Genomic DNA, 12,183 nt, shown 5'->3' on the forward strand with positions numbered 1-12,183 from the left:
AGCTGCAGGAAAGACCAATCGCAGAGACAAATTCAAAGAGATTCCCGCCTCCGGGCGGGGGTTCCCCGCGGGGCTATTACACGTATTCCCCCCGGGGGTAGCTACAAGCATAAACCGGTTTATAAAATTACGTAGAGTGATCGCAGAAACTATTCGCAAGCTTGCGCACACGTGGGAAAGTTGAAGCTTTCTGAGAATGGAGAACCCCGGACGGCCGTGGAGGCCTGAAAACAAGACAGTCCGAAAAAAGGGCCTTCTGTCTACACGCTTTCGAGAATAGAATAGACGAGACGGCTGTGATTGACAAAGTAGGGGGAGGTGAGTCTTGTCTCCTTTCACTTTGTCGTACTCGGAGGAGTGGTGACTAGAGAGTACATGCCAGACGAAACGACGGTGGCTCCATACGGGGGATTGTCGGGTTCTTATGGGTGCATTAACTAGAAATTGGTTGGAATTGGAAGTAACTGTAAGCGAGGGAGGGAAAGGAAAAGCAAAAAGTTTTATGCGTTCGTGCTCCACATCCGTGAAGCACTTCACTCGCTCAAGAAGACACATAAAATTACTAGCTTTTCGGTGTTGAAGGAAAGAGGCTTTAAACCTTCATCGACGCCAACACACTGGCAGGGGGAGCAGCATGGAAAGCGAGGCTCCACACCCTTCTCCGTGGGCTTTAGGAATCGAAACCGGACCAAGCTCGCACACAAGCCTGCTACCAAGCAGGAGCAAAAAAAGGAATATGTTGAATTGGGACAGGAAACCATCATAAGCCAGCCAACAAGCAAAACGAGTTCTCATTCACGGATAACTAAGCTTTGACAAGGGAGAGGGGGACCAAACCATTAGGAGGAAGAAGCAGATGGAAGACAGGGTCACTGCAGTAAAAGGATGTCCGTCTGTTGATGGCTAGCTCGTACATGCAAATATTGGACCTAGGTTTGTTGATGGATCTGGTCTTGTCGAACAGGTCCAGATTCGAGGTTCGAACATAAAAGCCCACTAGCCGAGCTGAACTGGTTAGTGATGGAAGCAATTCCCATGAACTAAGAACAAAAGGATGTACTTGCCCCCTTTCCCAGCCATTACCGCTCATCCACCGCTTTTTATGTTGAAATCCTGTCTTTGTCTTTCCAAGTTGTCTTTTGCGTGCTATTCCTTACGCTCTGAGAAAGAACCTCCACTTGGATTCATTTTAAGTCTCGAGTTCTTGTTTAGAATTCTCGTATATGAAGTTTGAATGAGAGCTTTGATGCAATTCAAATTGACAAGCAGTAGTGATAGCATAATAAATGTCCGGAGGATAGAACAAAATCTTGAATTCCTGGGTTTCCTTTGCCAATAGACCAATCAATGGTGCTCTATCGGAAATAAGATTCAGTCGCTACAAGCCAAGCCCACAGCGGAGCACTCCTAATGCTTGGTGAGCTAGGTTTAGTGACTGGGGCGGACTTCTATTCTATATCTGTCTCCTTCTGTTACTATTATATAACCTCCTCAAAGCAAGGAAGGGAAGGAGGAGGAGAAGCACATATAATTAGGGAAGTGGAGTAATTGTGAAGACTAGCGTAGAAGTTACTAACTTTTTTTTATGGAAGCCTCCATGATGTGGTCTTAGACTGGTTAATCGCGATGGACCAGTATTTCGAACTAAAAGAGATTTCGGACCCGGAGCGGGTACATTTCATTATCACGAAGTTGAAGAAAACAAAAAGGCAGGTTTATAGTGAGCACATGTACGACAGAAGAGGGAGCTGGAGGAGAAGCACTACGAAGAACAAGAAGTTCTGAAGTTTAAGGATTAATTTCTACGAGGTGATGTCGAAGCGGAATTCATAAATAAGTTTAAGAATCTGAAACAAGGTTTTAAAAAATTTCTATGAGAAAGTACATGAAGGAGTTTAACCTATTGTCTCTACGATGTAGAGTGAATGAGGAAGACAAAAGGCAATATTTGAGCTGACTTTTTGAATTGCATTTGTCTTTTCTAGACAACATAGAAGGAGCATACCGTATTGCTTTGAGGGTCGAAGGACCTACTACTTGAGCCAAAAACAAGAAAGCGAATGAAAGAAGCGAAGGTAAGAGTCAAAATACGCCGTGGAGAAGAGCTTAATTATGAGCAAAAGGGGAGGACAAATTCTCAAGAGATTTGGTAGAGGAGATAGAGCTGGTAAAGATGACCAGCAGAAGCCTCAACAGAGGAAGAATTCCGCACGAGATAACAAGGGACGTTAAGGAGGATGTGGTAGAGGTGATAACCGTCATGTGTGCCAAGGAGATGTCGATTGACATTGAATTCCCTCTTCTGGTTTTAATATGAATTGACTCCACCTTGGTCACTAGCTCCGTAGGTCCCTAAGCAACTTCTCTCGTCACTAGTCACTATGGCCGAAGGTTAGCAAGCCTGCTCCCAGGTCAGCAGCGAGGTCAGTTCCATCTCCTCTTTCCTTTGTCTTTGTCTACTGTTCATCCTTGACCTTCTTTACGAACTCGTTAACACCCGAACACCCGCCATTCAGGTCACTCAAAGTAACCTACACAAGCTTCACCCTTTGTATTGTACCGCCTGGAAAGAGGTTCGCTAGCCTTTTTCTTTCCCTGCACCTAAAAGTTGCCTTAGTTCCCTTTTTAAAAAAAAAAAGACCTAAGCTTGAAGTCAAGGCTTCTATGCTGCTCGATCTTTCTTGACGAAGAGAATGGCATACTTAGGTCTCAGGATGAGATTCTGAAAGAGTAACCGCAATATCAGAAGAAATTCTTCCTTGATTCCTTTGACCTGAGACTGCTACTTGTATTTCCTTTACTACTCTTTCTCTCTCCTCAGTTGCTTCTTGAGCCAACAAAGTTTTTGCTTGTCTTTCCTTGCTACTTTCAATCAATCAGAAAAGGAGGATTGAGTAGTGGCTTGGAAAATAAGACAACACTTGATGGGAATTAAGGAGTAGTAAGGAATGATAAAGAGTGAAATTCAGTCACCCTCTCCACTTTCTTTTCTTGAGAAGAATGCTCTGGTCTGGCATAAATGCCACTAGGTCATCTATGATTTGCATCTGCAAGAATGAAGGACAGAAGATTGGAAAACTAAAAAGAAAGCCAGGGCGTCCGGTGGATGAAGTCTACCTTTGTAATGTCAGGCTGAAAAAGGGGGGATAGCACTAGAGAGTCGGGAACTTTCACTGCAACTGAAGAGGCTCACACCTTACATCAAACTAACCTATCAACAGAAAGAACCGAGGTTGATTTCTTTGCAATAGGGAATGCAGTTGAAATAGAGATTCGCTTGAAAAGAGAGCAGTACTACAAGAAAGCTGTAAGACAGAAATAAGTCGATTGCTGCCATTCCGGAAATCAGAGTTTAGAAGTCTTTCGTCCGGGAGATATAGCTCCTCAGCGCATACATACAGAGATCCTGTGATTTGATCTGTACTAGAGACGGGAAGAACCAGAGGAAGACTCCATAGCTGATAGAACCAAGGACAAGGTCTGGACTGACGAGAAAGTGAAAAGTGATCTGCACTATAGCTTCTCCCATTCCATTCCTTATTGTTGCTTTTAGTGCTTAGATAAGTTTGTTTGTTTTGTAGCACGGGGGGATAGAAAGTGCTTTTTCCCGCAGTAGGGTAGGGAGAGATTCTTTCTCTTTACTAGAGCCAAGACTGTACGAGGAGAGAAAGACTTAAGTCGACTCAAGTGGAAATAATCAGACTGCTTCCATACCTTATCTCAGGTTACCCCTTAGTGCGGGTATGGGGCACTTCGTCAGCAGTGGTTCGTTTAGCAAGCAGTCTTATTGCTTGAAAGCACACACAGCACACAGTAGGAGAGTTCGAGTGTGAAAGCAGTGTACTCATGCCCCTGAGATAAGGTATGCTTTTAGTGCCTTATCTAACTATAAGAGCAGGAGCAGCAAGCACTTACTTTCTTTAAGACGCTAACTTCCACAGCAGCTAAGAATTATCTCAGGTTTTCCGTTAGTGCGCTCCGGAAAGAAGGAGCAAAGGCGAAAAAGCTCAAGTGATTTTCCCTTGACTACTGTCAGGCCAGGGAAGATAACTGCATAACCTAGGGAATACAACTCCATAAGAGCGAGAAAGTACGGGGATAGAAAGAATCACACGATTCCCTATCGTGATAGAAGCAACAATAGGATAGGAGTGCACAGGTTCGCAACTGGACTCTTCTCTGACTAGAAGAGCTGCGCCTAAGACTCTGAAGCGAAGGGAGGTGGTCCCGAGCCTTGCCTATATGGCTATATAGCGTCAGCGTTGTTTGCAAGTCACGTCAGTGCAGGCGCAGCGTAGCGTCATGGTAGCGTTAGCTATGCTCGACTAACAGGATGAGTCATGTGATTGACCTGACATTTTATTGAGATGAACTTCGAGCTGCTGAACCGACAACGTGTTTTTCTGCTTGTTTTGGAAGCTTGAAACGACAGACAAGTGGTGACTATGAGACGGCCTTGCTACTGAGCTTCTTGTCTTCCATCTTTCTTTATTGTGGGGTCCGCGCAACAAGAACAAGAGCGCTTCCTCTTTCTTTTTCTTTGCCACCATGAGACCGGAAATCAATGCTTTCGCGCGAAGTCCTTGTCACTGTGGAAAACTGGTACTTTCCTATAGTTGATCAAGGCTGCTTGAACTTTCAAACCTGGTCAGGTCTTGGAATCGGGCTAGGAGCAGCTATTGAATCTGGTGATGGCGGTGTGATAATGCCAGTCGAAAGGGAAAGAAAGGGTAAGACTTTGGTCAGGCAATTGTTGCAGTTTCTCATTCCGCAGATCATCCAATCCTTCTTCTTGAGCCTTTTAGAGGGCTTTCGGATAGTTCGGTACCGGCTATCGGTAAAGGAAGCATATGCCTCTAACTCAGTTCATTCCCTATATGGTAATGGTAGGTACGCCGGTACCCCTTTTTTGGTTCAACCAAGGTAGGCTCGTGCCCGGGTTCACTCGTGAAAGGAAGGTTCTAGCGGTAAAGTAAAGAAAATCCTCCCTTCTTGCTTCCTTAGGGTACGCCCCCTATCGCCTTTCATTCGGAAAAGGAATTATCTGCACTGGCTTCAGTTAGCCGTGAAGTACGCTGATACCCCGGTTGTCTATAAATCGTCACAATAAAGTGTGATAACCTTAAATTCTCTCTGTACTTTGTTTCAAATAAGCGCCTTGAAGCTAGCTAATCCAGCCAGCAAGCCATAAAAGAAAGGGGAAAATTAGTAAAGGTGCCCTGCGCGAAACTAACTCTTCTAAAACCTGAAATGGGGAAGGAGAAAGAAAGGAAGGACTAGCTATTCGATTGATTTACTTTTTATTACCCCGTCTGCTCTCTTGTTCATATATTGGTTTTTAGATTTGATTCCCCGTATGCTCTAGTATAGAGAAAGGTAGACTTCTTTTCTCTATACTAGTAAGAGAGATTGAACCTGCAAGCGCTAACCTAACAGAAAAAAACCTCCTCTAGGGAAATGGCCCCGATGCGTGTAATAGAGAATAGGCATGCTTGGCTTACTTGAATCTGCGTTGGGGATGGGATTGCCTACCTGTCTAGTTAGCTTGAATGAAAGCGTAAGGCAAGCCCAAGGGCTAGTAGTAAGGCATTGGGGATCGTAGACCACTAAGGAGAGAGGCCAGTCTTCCTACTCAGCATAGGACTTAGCTGGGAAGAGACTTTCTTCTTCTCCCCCTGTCGATCTGGGAGCAGCCTTGTCTTTTCCTTTGTACTATTTTTAGTTGATAAAGAATAAGCTCTGGAAGCGGATAGGCCGATGGTAGGGAAGGCTAGCACACATCATTTCTCTAAGAATAAGTGAGTTTCACGACGAGTCCAGCTCGTAGTGACCCTAAGACTGTGTTATGGCGAACTGGGAATGCCTTCCAAGTCTATAGTCTTATAAAAGTAGTAATGCCGCATTCCCTCTTCAGTTATCGTGAAATTTCTCAGGGCTCTTCTCTATGAAGAATGCCTCCTCGTTCTTCGTCCATTCCCGTTCGATGGAGAAAGAACTTCTTTCGGGTGTTCGGTCAGGCTTGCTTAGGCCGAGTAAGCAACTGAAGAAATTTCGTATACAGGTTTTCAGTATTAGAAAGGTCTGGGTGATTGCAGTATATTTTGGCCTGTAGTTAGCTCCGCTTAAGGTAGTGAAGTGAGCCATTAGCTCAGATTCCGCATCTAAATCATTAGCTCAGCTAAGGAATCAAGCACCCAATCCGATAAGAGCATCAAATACGAATCACGTCCGAGACGGGAGAAATAGCATAGTAGTAAAGAAAGCGCATAAACCCATTCCTTCGCAAATGGCGCCATAGCCAACGCTCTATCTAAAAACCATTCTTTCTTTCAGGCCGGTAGGGGGAACCTTCCGCATGAAAGCGAAAGGAAGCGACCGATCAAGAAATGCAAAGAGAAGGGGAATGGTTAGTGATGACGGCATAGGACACAGAAAGTTCCTTCTCTCTCTTTTGAATCCCAGGGATTGCCTCAGGGAAGAGGCCAGTCCCTGAAAAAGCCATCTCGATTGGTATCATTCAAATGCGAATATAGGCCTGATTGAAGCATAAAAGTGAAATAATAATAATGAGAGGCTTTTGTCCGTTGACGGTCATCTTACCTGTCTCCTACGCTACGCTCTCAACTGGATCAATCGCTTTGTCCTGATTTATTGAACAGGTGCCCTGTGGAACATGTTTTATGGAATTTCACTCTTTATGTAATATTTCTTTTCTTACTGATTGAATTCAGGTAGAGAGAGGAATATTCGATCAAAACCCTTAGTCCGATAGGGGGATAGTATACATTCAATCCGGATAAGACACTGAGATGAAAGACGAATCAAGCAAGAAAGGCAGAAAGGGGGCCGCTTTCTCGAGTGAGAGTTCTTTTTTGGGGTTAGTCTGACTGTCCTCATTCTAGTTGGTAGGCGTGCGAGTAAGAGGGTAGTCGGCGAAATTATATGAATTGAATGGGACTTCAGCTTCGACAATCGTATCCTCCCTCCAGCAAATAAGGTGGAGTGGGCAAGGCAGAGAAGACAGGAAAACACAAGCTCAAACTTCAGCATTTCCATTACCTGCGGAAGTAAAGGAAGCATTTCCAGTGAATAAGAACTAGAATTTCCATTGGGTCGGGAGCTAAGAGAGATTGGAAAGGTTTAAATAAGAGTGTGCCTAGCGTCTTTCGCTCTCTCTTATTAGAAGAAGGAAGGGGCGCGACCCCACTCAGCTCGAAGAAGTAGCTCTTTCAACTAATCCATACTTTTCCTTTCCTTCTCCTCGCTACTGTAAAAATGTTGAATTTCTTTTTTTACACTGGCGCAGATGATTTCCCCTAAGGCACCGATGGACCAACGCCTTCGTATGTATATCACCCGAATTTCTTGATTCACGGCGTCGAGTATTTGCACTTTAGATCTCATGACTCGACCTGTAGACGGTGATACCGCCACCTTTGGCGACGTGATCTTTTCTTATTCACTTGTGCTGGTGGCGGAGAGGTCGGCGCCTGTGTTCTGGCTCTGGGGGGGTGGGTCTTCCCTTTCTCAATTATGACGTACTCGGTTAGGTTGCCATCTAGGTCTCGGTCGGGGGCGACTTCCAAATTATGGTCTCATTCTTCCCTTCCCTTGATTCACGATCCTTGCAGCTTAATTAATCCCCCATGTGTCGGGACCTGAACCGTGGTGGTGCTCTTCTACAGCTTCTTCTACATAGGCTCCGTAACTTCTGGAATTGAAAAAGGAAGCTTTTCCAAGCCCGAACAAGATCAAAAGAACTGATCGCTTTCTACAATAACAAAATAGTTATCTACTAGCCATGTTTTCTTTCTGTGATAATGCCGTAGCGTAGGACTCCAGGAATTTTGGAAGCTGAACATGCTCAAAAGATGCCTAAAGCTTTTAGCTTTGATCATTCGACGCCGAGTGAAACGGTTCCTCGCTAAATAAAACCAAAGTTCCACTACAACCAAGGAAAGAGATAGATCACATCTTGGCCAAATGCCAATCCTCCTAGTTTGAAAGAGAAAAAGAGTGGAGATGTGCGAAAAAAGATCACTCCTAACTAACCAGTCAAGTGAAAGGAGCCCGCTTACCCACTCCCCTTTCCCCCCATTGCTAGGAGCCTCGCCCTCTTGACTTGATATGTCAAGAAGACTACAACCGATAGTGGATCACCTTTTGCTTAAAAAGGCCCGCCCATCTCATATATATGATAAAGGAAGCAGGCTGTTTTTAGCTATTTTTGCTTTTTCTTTTGTTTTTTTTTTCTGGGGGTCTAATATGAGATGTATAACGTGCTCATACTCATCCATTAGGATGTTCCCCCCTTCAAGAGCTCCGCTAGGATACTAACTTGGTTACCTAGCATTGAATTAGGTAGGACACTCGTCCTACTTCATAGATAGAAAAAGAACTAGTAAGTCCATTATTTGTGGTACCCCTAAGAGACCTTTTTCCTTTCCTTGTATTGTATTAAATAAAAGCTAAAGCAATTTCTTTTAAGAATGTATCTAGTTCCATCTTTCTTTCGTTAGTTAAGCCACCTTTTTCTAAAAAGGATTGTAGTAATTCTAGTTTGACACTATTTGGAATGGCTCTCTCATATTGAGAAATTCTGTCTAGTGGCATTCGATCACAGAATCCATTAACAGCTGTATAAATAACTAGAATTTGTTTTTCAATTGGCAGTGGTGCATATTATGGTTGTTTTGGTACTTCTGTCAGCCTTGCACCTCTATTGAGTAATGCCTGAGTCGCAGCATCAAGGTTTGAGCCAAATTATGCAAGGGCGGCCACTTCGCGATATTGTGCCAATTCTAGTTTTGAACTACCGCAAACTTGTTTCATAGTTTTCAATTGAGCGGCAGACCCGACGCGACTGACAGATAAGCTGACGTTAATCGCAGGTCTAATTCCGTGATAAAAGAGCTTTGTTTCCAAATAGATTTGTCCATCAGTAATAGGAATCATATTTGATGAAAGCAAAATAAAATAAAATAATTGTAATCCATAGTTGTGGATCTCGATCCAAAGGTTCTTTCTTGATCTAGCTACAAGGATGGGGCAGTATGGAAAGAAAAAATGTGTACATTGGTGGGAATATAGGCCGATACATCTCTAGCTTGTGTTTCAATGACGGGTAAGGCGGTCAAGCTACCTGCGCCTGTCTGGTCCGATCGTTTAGCCGCTCTTTCTAAGAGACGGAAATGCAAATAGAAAATATTCCCTGGGAAAGCCTCACGACCTGGTGGTCGGCGTAACAGTAATGATATTTGTCGATATGCTACCGCTTGTTTACTAAGATCATCATAGATTATTAATGCGTGCATTCCATTATCGCAGAAATATTCCCCCATGGCACACCCAGAATATGGGGCCAAAAATTATTGAGGAGCAGGATCCGAATTTCATTAGTTGTCAATGAAATAGCTTAGAAAATCCTGGTATAGGCTTGAACGTCTACCTCTCAAATTTAAATCTGAAATAAAAAAGTTTAGACTCCCATCAAGAATATTGCATTGAAAGGCATGTCGTGGATCGCCAACAGGTCTTAGTTTGTACTCCAGAAAGTGATGAGCTTCTTTCCTAATGTTCAAATAAGGAAATCTCTCTAGAATTTGAGAAAGATTTTGCTCTTCAAGTAGCAAATTTAGGAGTTTATCATGTAAAAGGCCTTTGTTTTCTAATACTTGAAGGTCAAAGTACTCCATATCATAAATAGTTCGAAAGTAGTTAACATTGATCGCAGAATTGAAGTTTTCGCGAACAAGTTGCTCATAGTCCCCGGGATTGTTCTGGGGTGGGAGATTATAGTAATCTTGGTTCTCCAAGAATCTTGATAGATTTCAGCCTCATTCTCCGCCGCTATAACATTCCTAAAAGTGTTTAGCGATTCCGAACTTGACTCGGATTCTAGGCGGGGAAGACCGCCCGATTCTGCCGCGGAATTGCCACTTTCATTTTCCACAGATGAAACATAACAAATCAAAGAAGTTGTCAGCCCCAGGAAAGAAAAAAGAGAGTCCATGATGAATAAGCGAAGAAGGGAAACAAAAAGAAAAATGAGGAAAAAGTATAAAAAGAAAAGAATCACACTCCTTTTTCTTCTTGTTCTTAGTCTTCTTTTATAAGATATAGCAACTAAGATTAAACAAAAGAGTAAAAGAAGGATCCATTCTGGCACGATCTTTCTATCAAAGCCTATCAAAAGAAAACGTAGGCAGGAAAGAGCTAGAACAGGCCCAAAAGCCCTAATGATTACCGAAACAAATTGATAATTTCTAATCATATTCTTCTTCTTTCTATTTCATTCACTTCAAGACTGGTTTTGAATGCCGCGTAACATCATCTTCAACCAACCTCCACCGTACACCAACCGGGAATAAAGATTTAGTTCTTTTCACCTTTCCGCCAAACCAGAATGAGAGCCAATCGGGTCGATCAGAATGTCCTTATTTCACAGCGCTATAACATTCTCAAGTTAGATTTTGACTATCTCTATTCTAAGTAGCACCCGAGAAAGCACATGCTAAGAAGATCTTTACCAAAGCCATATCTCCATAAGCATCCAAAGCTGCCTACTCATTGGTAGTGAAAAAGCAACACCATAGATATGTTTACGAAGCCAAGAGCCACTCATATGAGCTAGCGGATTCGAATTCTGCTATGCCGGTGCACAAAGCAAGGACGCAATGACTACGTAAATCTTTGGTCTGCCTATCATTGTCTATGTTGGGCTGACTCCTTTTTTAGGTAAGAGGACCCCTACTGATATTGACTGACCTGTTGATAGGCTATAAGTAGGCCGTTTGCTATTACTATAAGGGCTGCTCGCCTTTATACGGCTTTTGCTTCGCTATCGCTCGTAATGGTCGACAGTATTCTTGCCATACCAGAATTCCAATTATTTAGAGCTAGAAGCTTCGCCAGAAGCAAGCAAGATGAGGTCGCTATGCTTCGTAGACAAGGCTCATTCCATACTTTACTTACGAGCTCGTGTAGTACTCACCCCTATCTCTAAAGGGCCTTATGCACTCCACTCTCTGTCTACTAAACGAGCATTAGAGCAAGCGAGCGAAGCCCTCAATTTAGTGGCTTCCCTCACCCTCCTCTTTCATTTCTGCTTAAGCTTCCCCGGTTTGTGGGATTAATTGATTGGATACCCGAGATCCATAATCTTTCCTAGGAACAGCTTCTACGACGATAGGCATAAAGGCATGATTAGTTTCACAAATCTCACTGCACTGACCATAGTAAACTCCTTCTCATTGTACTGAAATAGAGGTCTGATTTAAACGACCAGGTACAGAATCACATTTGACACCTAAGGAAGGTACAACCCAACTATGAGGTACATCAACAGATGTTACAATAAAACGTATATAACATTTTGCTGGTACAACCACTCTATTGTCGACTTCTAATAAACTTGATTGACCTAATTCTGGATCATCTTCTGGAATCGTATAACTGTCAAAAGTGAGTGACTGTTCATCGGAACTGATATAGTCCGAATACTCATAAGGTAGGGTCGATGCCCGCTTCCCCCCAAACTGTACTTGCAAGCTTCCCCGCAAAAAGCTGTCATGCCCAAAAACTGAGGAGCGCGACCGGCGCTTAACCGAGTGATCCCGACCGGGCAAGACTGTTAGATTTCTTTCTACCCAAACTCATCCACGAATGAAGATAATACATATTTTCATTAATTAGACAAAAAGGTGTTCATGTTCACAATACCAATTCATTACCAATAGTTCCATTATTTTTAGTCGTCTTAACTAGAACAAGTAATACAACCATAACATAACGTAGTTTGTCTTTCCCAGCACCAATACACAACCCACACTATGTCTATGGAGCCTCTATAGATAAAGAAGAGTACAATGATAATGCCGGCAACAAAGCCCCATCTATACCTCAAACCGAATACATAAAGTACAAATGATACATGACCCCAGAATGAAGTGGGGCTCACCGAGTCAGCTGGGAAGAATGTGTACTGCTATCACTGATCAATATCTCCTGCTGTGGAACCACCTGCATCCATTTAAAGATGCAACGCCCCCGGCAAAAGGGACGTTAGTACCATCGAATAGCACTAGTATGTATAACTAAACAGTCCCTCAATAGAATAACAAATAATACAAACAAGATTATCATAATATCAATGAAACCCTTAATTTAGGATCAAGACAATGT

At 43.1% G+C, this 12,183-nt stretch overlaps 1 pseudogene across 1 annotated transcript; it reads right to left on the reverse strand.

Moving 5' to 3' along the window:
* Positions 1 to 3,862: 3,862 nt before the first annotated feature.
* Positions 3,863 to 9,389, reverse strand: LOC142167095 (ATP synthase subunit alpha, mitochondrial-like; annotated as a pseudogene). The gene is made up of 2 exons (XR_012697521.1): positions 9,074 to 9,389; positions 3,863 to 8,954 (listed from the first exon to the last, which is right to left on the reverse strand). The product of XR_012697521.1 is annotated as an ATP synthase subunit alpha, mitochondrial-like (transcript).
* Positions 9,390 to 12,183: the final 2,794 nt, after the last annotated feature.

The sequence above is a fragment of the Nicotiana tabacum genome, chromosome 2, assembly GCF_000715075.1.
Source record: "Nicotiana tabacum cultivar K326 chromosome 2, ASM71507v2, whole genome shotgun sequence".
Lineage (NCBI taxonomy): Eukaryota > Viridiplantae > Streptophyta > Magnoliopsida > Solanales > Solanaceae > Nicotiana > Nicotiana tabacum.